This window comes from Ostrinia nubilalis, chromosome 16 (assembly GCF_963855985.1).
Source record: "Ostrinia nubilalis chromosome 16, ilOstNubi1.1, whole genome shotgun sequence".
NCBI classification, from domain to species: domain Eukaryota; kingdom Metazoa; phylum Arthropoda; class Insecta; order Lepidoptera; family Crambidae; genus Ostrinia; species Ostrinia nubilalis.
In genome coordinates this window covers 645,774-653,680 of record NC_087103.1, presented here as the reverse complement: position 1 = coordinate 653,680, position 7,907 = coordinate 645,774, and positions in this window count along the sequence as shown.

Below are 7,907 nucleotides of genomic sequence, written 5' to 3'. Positions count from 1 at the left end.
TACTTATTTAAAATAATAATAAATAATAATAATCCTGTTAAGGAAATACACGCGTTTAAACCACAAAAGATATTTCACTTTTAATTAACATACAATACGTCTTGTTAAGGAAACCTACTAATTTGAAGACTCGTAAGCAAAATACGTTATCCGAATTTCAGGAGTTTCAGAACTGTAGGTACACCGACGAAAGGTGAATATACGCTTTAAATAGTTCAAGACACCACTCAGTCTATTTTTGTATTGTTACTTACGCTTTCACAATTTCCATTTGACGCAATACCTTCGTAAGGTTAATCTGACTTTAATAGAGAAGCATGATAAATTAGGTTTTGAGAGCGATCACCTTAGTGATTTCTCGCTCTTTGATGCCTTGTTAACATAAACCAATTAAATAGATTGTGCTTTTGCTTTAACTGGTGTGATGATAATGTCAGATCTATTTACAATATGTAGACGATATCATATGAGCAGGAAAGCGCTGGATGCAGGCCGCTACTAACCAGCTAGATTTTGTTTTTATTTTTATTTTATTTTAATTTAATGAATTACTATAACTAAAAGTGCAGATGTGAAATCTTTGGGGGAGGCCTATGTTCATACAGTTTTTAAGCAGAAATAAATTGTTGAGGAATTCTAACTTTTATTGATACGTTAAAATATATCCAACCCACCGTAAAAAAAACAATTCGCTGTCAGCTCAATTTTGTTCCAAACGCGTCTTCTTCCGCGGTTAATTACTGAAAACTCCGTAGCTTGAAAAAATAAAGGTGTTTCAGAGCTGAAACACGGGCAAAGTTTCGCGAAGTCGGGGAATTCGCTAAATCACCGCTTAAGGAATTAGTTGCCGCCTAACACGCCCCGAACTGCATGATTAGGGAAATCAGAAAATAATAGAAGAACATTCTACTAAAGCTTAACAAACTATGCTTGACGCAAAAAAGGCCTATTTACCTACTCATTTAAAAGAAGTACAGTGTTTAGTTAAATGTGCAGTTATCAGTAAGTCTACAACTTTACATTCTTCAAAATGATTATCTACAGTTTAAGTGTAACAACATTAAATTAGAACAACAGTCTATGTTAACTGCAAAACACAAAACTAAACTATATTCAGCCGAAAGTAACAGGATGAATTACATAATTTCAAATCAATCTCCAAATGAAACGCCCACAGCGGTTCTTACTGCGGATTTAGCGGACCCGTATAAATCGCTGGAACCATAAATGGCATAAAAGATCTTCCTCTCAGGATCAATCGCCTAAGTAATTTCGTTTGCCCTCACGATCTGACCCCACCTGAGGTCTGGGCCGTTGTCCCGGCGGCTGACCCGGGACTTGAACCTGCGCCGCTGATTGAGTTTCAATGAGACGATGAGTGCTTTCAGAATACCGCGGTGAGAAAGGTTAATTTCAAAAATTTAAATTAAGCTCGTCAAGTCGTAAGACTGACAAAGGAAATTGACATCGGCTAATTATAAAACCTTTGAACTATGCATGCTTTTTAATGATTTATCTTCGTACGTTTGTTCCTTTCAGCCAAATAACTTCCACTGCTGGACACAGGCCTCCCGCAAAAATTTCCACAACAGAGTCTTACAATTTACAATAACAATTTTAACAAACATTAAACTAATGAAAATGTGACGTAATTTTAATAAGGTCACCAAAAAGCAATGTCTTTTAAACCGTAACATAAAACCTTCCAATAAAGCCAAAACCTTTCACCAATCTGACACTTAGGTTACCTTTCTTTTCGTTTGTAATATCTAATTGTAATTTTTTGATCGCAGCAAAATTACATTGCTAAAATAAACGAAATTACTCGCCAGTTACAAAGAGAGCTTTTTAGGAAAGCCACATCTTCCATCACCGATGTCCTCAGTAATTGGCCGGGACTCGAACCCGGGCCGTAATTGAATTACAATTCCGTTGTTATTACTCCCCGTGCTATGAGTTCAATGAAGACAAAGGCCGTCTGAAATTCCAAGATATTTTCCCTTTTTAGGTATGATATAGAATTTGCCTGTAACGAAAAATAACGGATGGAACGTGAGATGTGAAAGTATTTCTAAGTAGAATAGCATATTCTTCGGTAACTTTCAGCCTATAACTTTATGCTATTATGGTAGGTATGTTCTATTGATTTCGGGGATAAATGCCAGTACTCATTAAACTTAATTTGGCTCCCACTCGAATATGAATCTGCTACCGCAACTGGCCTTGAACGTACTTAATATACAAACCACCAGGCCAGGTAGACATGAAATAATTATTTTGTATTTACTGAGTTAATTAAAATTCACTGAGTATTATGCTTAATCATAATCATATTATGACTATTAGGCTATGGAAATAATTTGGAATCAATCCATCCAGGTCGACTGTCGGTCAACATTAATATTATCAATTTTCAGTAAAATTGTTATTGGATAGAAATTAATATGAAATTACTTCTATGTAGGTAGTACTGTAGCGGACTCCGTTTTCATTAGGTATCATCATTATTAGATATTAATTCATTATAAGATAGGTACATTTTAATGTTACATCAATTATAAAAAATACCTCCTGTTAGTATACTTTTCTAAGAAAATTAAGTAGGTTAGACGAAATTTTATGTTGATTTCCACGAAAGTCTTACCTAAAATACTTTCATAATTAATTTTAAGCAGCCTTAAGATAGGGTCTTAGGCACAAACTTTGGAGAAAATCAACATTCTTGTTGTATGACGACCTGCTAGTGACTGATAAAATTTGTATTCGTATGTCATTGTTAGGAGTCTGTTATATACAGGGTGTTAGGTAAATGGGTATATGAGCCAACACTAGCCCATATTAACATGGGCATATAAATACGAACGTAAAACGAAGATATCGATTTTCTGACTTCACCATACCATTTATATGCCCATGTTAACATGAGCTAGTGTCGGCTCATATACCCATTTACCTAACACCCTGTACATGTTACGGTATATCAAAACGTTCAAAATGTGTGGCCTGTACACGAGCACTATACACGAGCCGTTGTCCTCTTTAATGGTATTTGTTATTACTAAGGTTACATTATTAAATAATCACTGATAAATGTAATTCATTTATTACTTTTACCACAGAATAATAATAAGTACTACGTACAGAAGTTTTACTTCGCGAAGGTATTTAAAAAAATGTATGCTCAATGTCATTAGCAATATGGTGTAATTTAGCTTGTCTCAAGAGTCAAGCAAGTTTGTCAGAAGTTTTGTTGACAAACGTCAGTGATCGGTACTGCGCCGAAGCTATAGGGCTGACTTCGGTAAAATGATGTGACGTGAGGTGCCAATCTGCAGAAAATGGCGGAGGAAATACATGATTTAGCATGAATTATCATGAATAATATTAACTACTTATTTACCTCTCAGTGTCTTGAGGCAACTTAAAAAAGTACATTCTGTGTTTTTATTATTATTTAGGCAGTTAAATACTGCACAGTATTTAGTACACCATTTTCTTTATTTTTTTCCATCATACACAAGAATACGCGTGCGTGAGTCAATGTTCGCTCGTATGTGAGGCCTTGTCGAATAGAACTCTTGTAGGGGGCAATCGTGCGTGTTTTGTTTTCGATGTAAACTCGCGGAGATGAACAGTGTGCTTACCATGAGTTTACGTTAGGTGTGCTCGCTAGCGACTGCGTAAAAAAATGACATTCATTGTATGACATATTGTGCAGCGCCCCTAGCGGCTACTTTCAAGAAACAAAATCTTCATAGAGATTTTTGACGTACTCGCTAGCGAGCACACCTAACGTAAACTCATGGTAGGTACACAGGCCTGCTTTTACCTCGACTATCGGTAATTATTATTCACAATAACCGGCGATTATTCACAATTTTCAGTTTATCACATTTACCGTAACATATACATTAAATAGAATCCATATTAATAATGTAGTATCGTAGTTATAGATGTAAAATGGATCCCAAATTGATAAAAGAAATAGCGTTGTTTCTTAGGGACTTTTTGTAAAACAATAACCTAAGAGAATCATAAATCGATCACTACATTGACATGAATAAAACTCATTTATACAGAAAAGAAGTAACGATGCACTCACGTCTTGTTGCAAAGGCTTTATTTAGCTCTAATTACTGATACATTCGTCAGATTTGTCTCTATTTTGTTACCGTATTAGAAACGTCCAAGGCAGCGACCCTCCACGTAAATCCTCCACGCACGCCATACATCGCACGGGGACATAAATCGGCGTGTTATAACCGTAGATTTTTCTCCGCGTGATTATATTCAAACGTACGGGGCGGGCATATTTCATTTTAACCGCTCATCGATAGCGCGTGAAATATGGCCGCCCTGGCTGGAGGTGGCGCGAGCCCGTCGTATAGTGGACTGCGACTCAGTAATCCTATTGTCTTCTGCTTTTTCCGAATACCATTCTGTTCTTTTGACTGGAAATTGCCCTTTTACTGAGATGAAACTTTCGTAAGTCATAAAGGTAAAGCTGACAATCTTTGCAGCGCGAGTACCTAACACATTATTATGGAGCAGGAAAACAGAAAAATAAAATTCACCGACCCCATTGTGACAAAGGACAGGAAAATTATGATAATACAGAAAGATATCTGATATTAAGTAGAAAATTTTTTTTTTTAATGTCATGACTCATGGAGCTTCTGTTAATATGCATTGCAATAATTAGGATTAGGAATTTGGATTAAGGATAATGATTGGAGCAGTAAACTAATTCACGTTAGTATTCATAAAAAAACAACAAGTTACTGCGAGTACATCTGCTTTACACAGCGTCTGCTCCACTCGAGTTTAAACCAGCTGATTTTGAGTAAGTTGTTGTATTTTTCTTTGATATGCACTATTACCATACAAGATCAGAATTTATTCATGACTCTGGGGAGTGTATGGCGTGTTGAATACTCCATTTTATGTTTAGGACTATTTTGCATAAGGTTTTAACATACACTTCAGTTTTTACTTTCTAAAAGAACTTTCATGTAAATCGTTTTGTAAAGTTGTTCACTCAGTGCCGAGAATCGTAGCGGATTGTGGTCAACTCCTGGTAAAACTATCGATATATTTTTGATTGGATTCGTATTTCCACGAAGTCATCGGTTCTCTACTGTACCCGGCTAGTCCTTTTGAGAGTCGCGCCGTGACATTTGAACCAATTACCTCAAGTAGACGTATACGTCGAATCGTAAATGTAACACGATCTTTTCAGTATGCAGTTATATTAGCTATTGTTGGACCTCAGACATTGAACTGACTAAAGATAGCTCGTCTGGCTTTGTAAGAGAAATTCTAATTTTGTCGCGTGAGAAAAAGGTCGGTTCTATAAAGGGTTGTGTCGCGGCCGGTCGCAGTTCGCACACACGGTAGGTCATGACCTCTCTACTTTGTCTGGTGTAGGGTCAATTGTCCGTGGCATGTACCTAAGTTAATAGCTTAGCATGAGGTCTATAACTTCAAAATCATTGCTTTTACGTTAACTTTTGGCTAAACGCAATGAAATTAGTGACAATAAAGTTACGTCTGTTGTATATTATTTGACCACTTTTCTTACTTCATAAGTCAATCTAATATTTATTTTCTCAAAATTTGTTTTTCTATTTGTAAAAGAAATACACTGGTCATCACAAAAATCGACCCTCCCGCGACAAGCACTTTCAAACGTATGCATCCCCACTTCCCACCAATATAGGCACCATTTAAAAGCCTAGTTCTAAACTTCATTTCATTAAAGGAAAGGTTTTTACCCCAAAAATGTGTCTGTAGAAGAATCCAGAGTCACTTCTTCAAAAAATAGGTAGTTACGCTTGAGCCAACTTTTATGGCTATAAAACTGTTAAGTTGGGATTAATCGCTATCCATCTGTTAAAGAGGACACGTGAGATCAGGCACATTTTAACCTTCTTAAGTTTTAAAACGTGGGAGTCGCTTTCATTTACTTAGACAGAAGAATAAAAAAGTGCGGAAATGATTTTGTTGGCTATTTGTTAGGCAAATATTCAGCTCACGGCCGCGGCCCGTTAAGATTCCGCCCGCCCCGGCCGCGCGAGTAAAGTTTCATTCAGCTTCGGACAACTTCACTACCTACTATCGCCATTATGTAATGGATTACAGCACATAAATGCAGATAGTAACACTCCAAAACCCTAATTTCGGTTGTAATTTAAAATTATGTAGTAGGTACACACAAAGGATCTTAAATTACATTGTTGTTTTTCTATCAGAGTGAGCTTAAATCTCTATGATTTGTAAGTTGTCTGAATGAGTAGAAACAAAACTCGATACTTATTTATTGTGTTCGGTTTGAAGGAAACTGACTCTGTGATAAGTCTCGGATTAGGATTTCTATATAATACATTTACCTTAAACGATTGCTTTAAATTAATTGAAGTGTTTGAGGCAAGTACCCTTAAACATGCATTATGTATGGCACTAAAAGTAAATGGAAAAGAGTTTTAACAGTTTTGCCTGTGAATTCAAGCATTACAAAACACAAGTAGAATGTATCTTTCCGGTTAAAATTAGATATTCCCGACACACACACAATATGGAACAAAATAACCATCTCAGTTTGCACTTCAGTTACAAAGAGTACAAATTTAAATTCTCTACATTCACGAGCATTACGTACCATGAATACTTACCGTCGTGTCCCACTAATTTCCATGCCGAATGTCCAGCTCTGGGCTTCGGTATTTGCACTTAAATCGGCCGGCCGTCGTGTTAGATGCCGAATTTGAATTTTAAAGTAAGCGTACCGTTTTATACGGGAGGTAAATTCAGGGGGTTTTAGGGGGTTTTTAGGGGGTCGTTCGGCTGGTGAATAATGTATGGCTTCCTTGTCTTGCCGGCTTCGGTGCTGACGGATTTGTACGTGGTCTTTTTTGTTTGCCGCGGATATTCTAGCAACACGGTCCCAGTTTTAACTCTATTAAAAGTTTGTTATAAGAACACTTACGTACGAGTAGGTACTTGTATTTTGAAAAGACGTTCTTTCATTTGTAGAATATAATTTCACTAACAAAATAATTATGTAGTAAGTAAATAGGTACTTACTAATTACAATATATTATTTATTTATGGAGGTAGGTATACCTTCAGTTTTCTTGGAACAGAGCTGTCCAACCAAACCGTCCCATCGAAATTCACGTACCGCGGATGCGTTCGCCAGGCCGTTGTGGTGAGAAACCAATGAATGGTAACTTATAGTTGGACACTGTACCGTTACTTACGACACGCGGTGGAAGGAAAACGTCATCAAGTTTGAGCATAGTTTCATATACGTCCGATGATTCATGTGTGACGTAAAGCCCGTATTCCAGCGCGGCTGGCGGCCGGCCAGCGCGGCGATAGTCTATCGGACACATTAATTGCGAGTAATGAGCAAACTTCGCCTTTATAGCCTGATTTTAATGAATACTTACACTTTTGCACATGTAAGTGGATGTTGATACTAAAATATTAGGCACCACGTTAAATATTCATGCCGAACCTCGAGAACTTTACGTAAATGAGTTACCGAGATGCACGAGAGGACCACGATGAAATAAAATGAAGTGTTTTTTTGAATGTTGCAATGATGAGATGACCTATATTTTTTACGATGCAACACTAGAAAAACAAATCGACCAGAGTTTTCATTATACATAATAAATTTTCCAGTTTCCACTAGCAAGGAAATGACAGGAAAATTCAATCGACTCGTTAAATTGTTGTCACGCGTCAAGAAATCATCTTCCGACGTTTAACACAAAAGTTGATGCAAATTAAATCTGTCACGCAACCGCCAGCAAACTTGACACGGCCGAATAAAATATGAAGCCGCGTCTCGAGTGTAATGAAGCGGGATAATGACGTGTATTGCGTGTAATTTCCCGTTC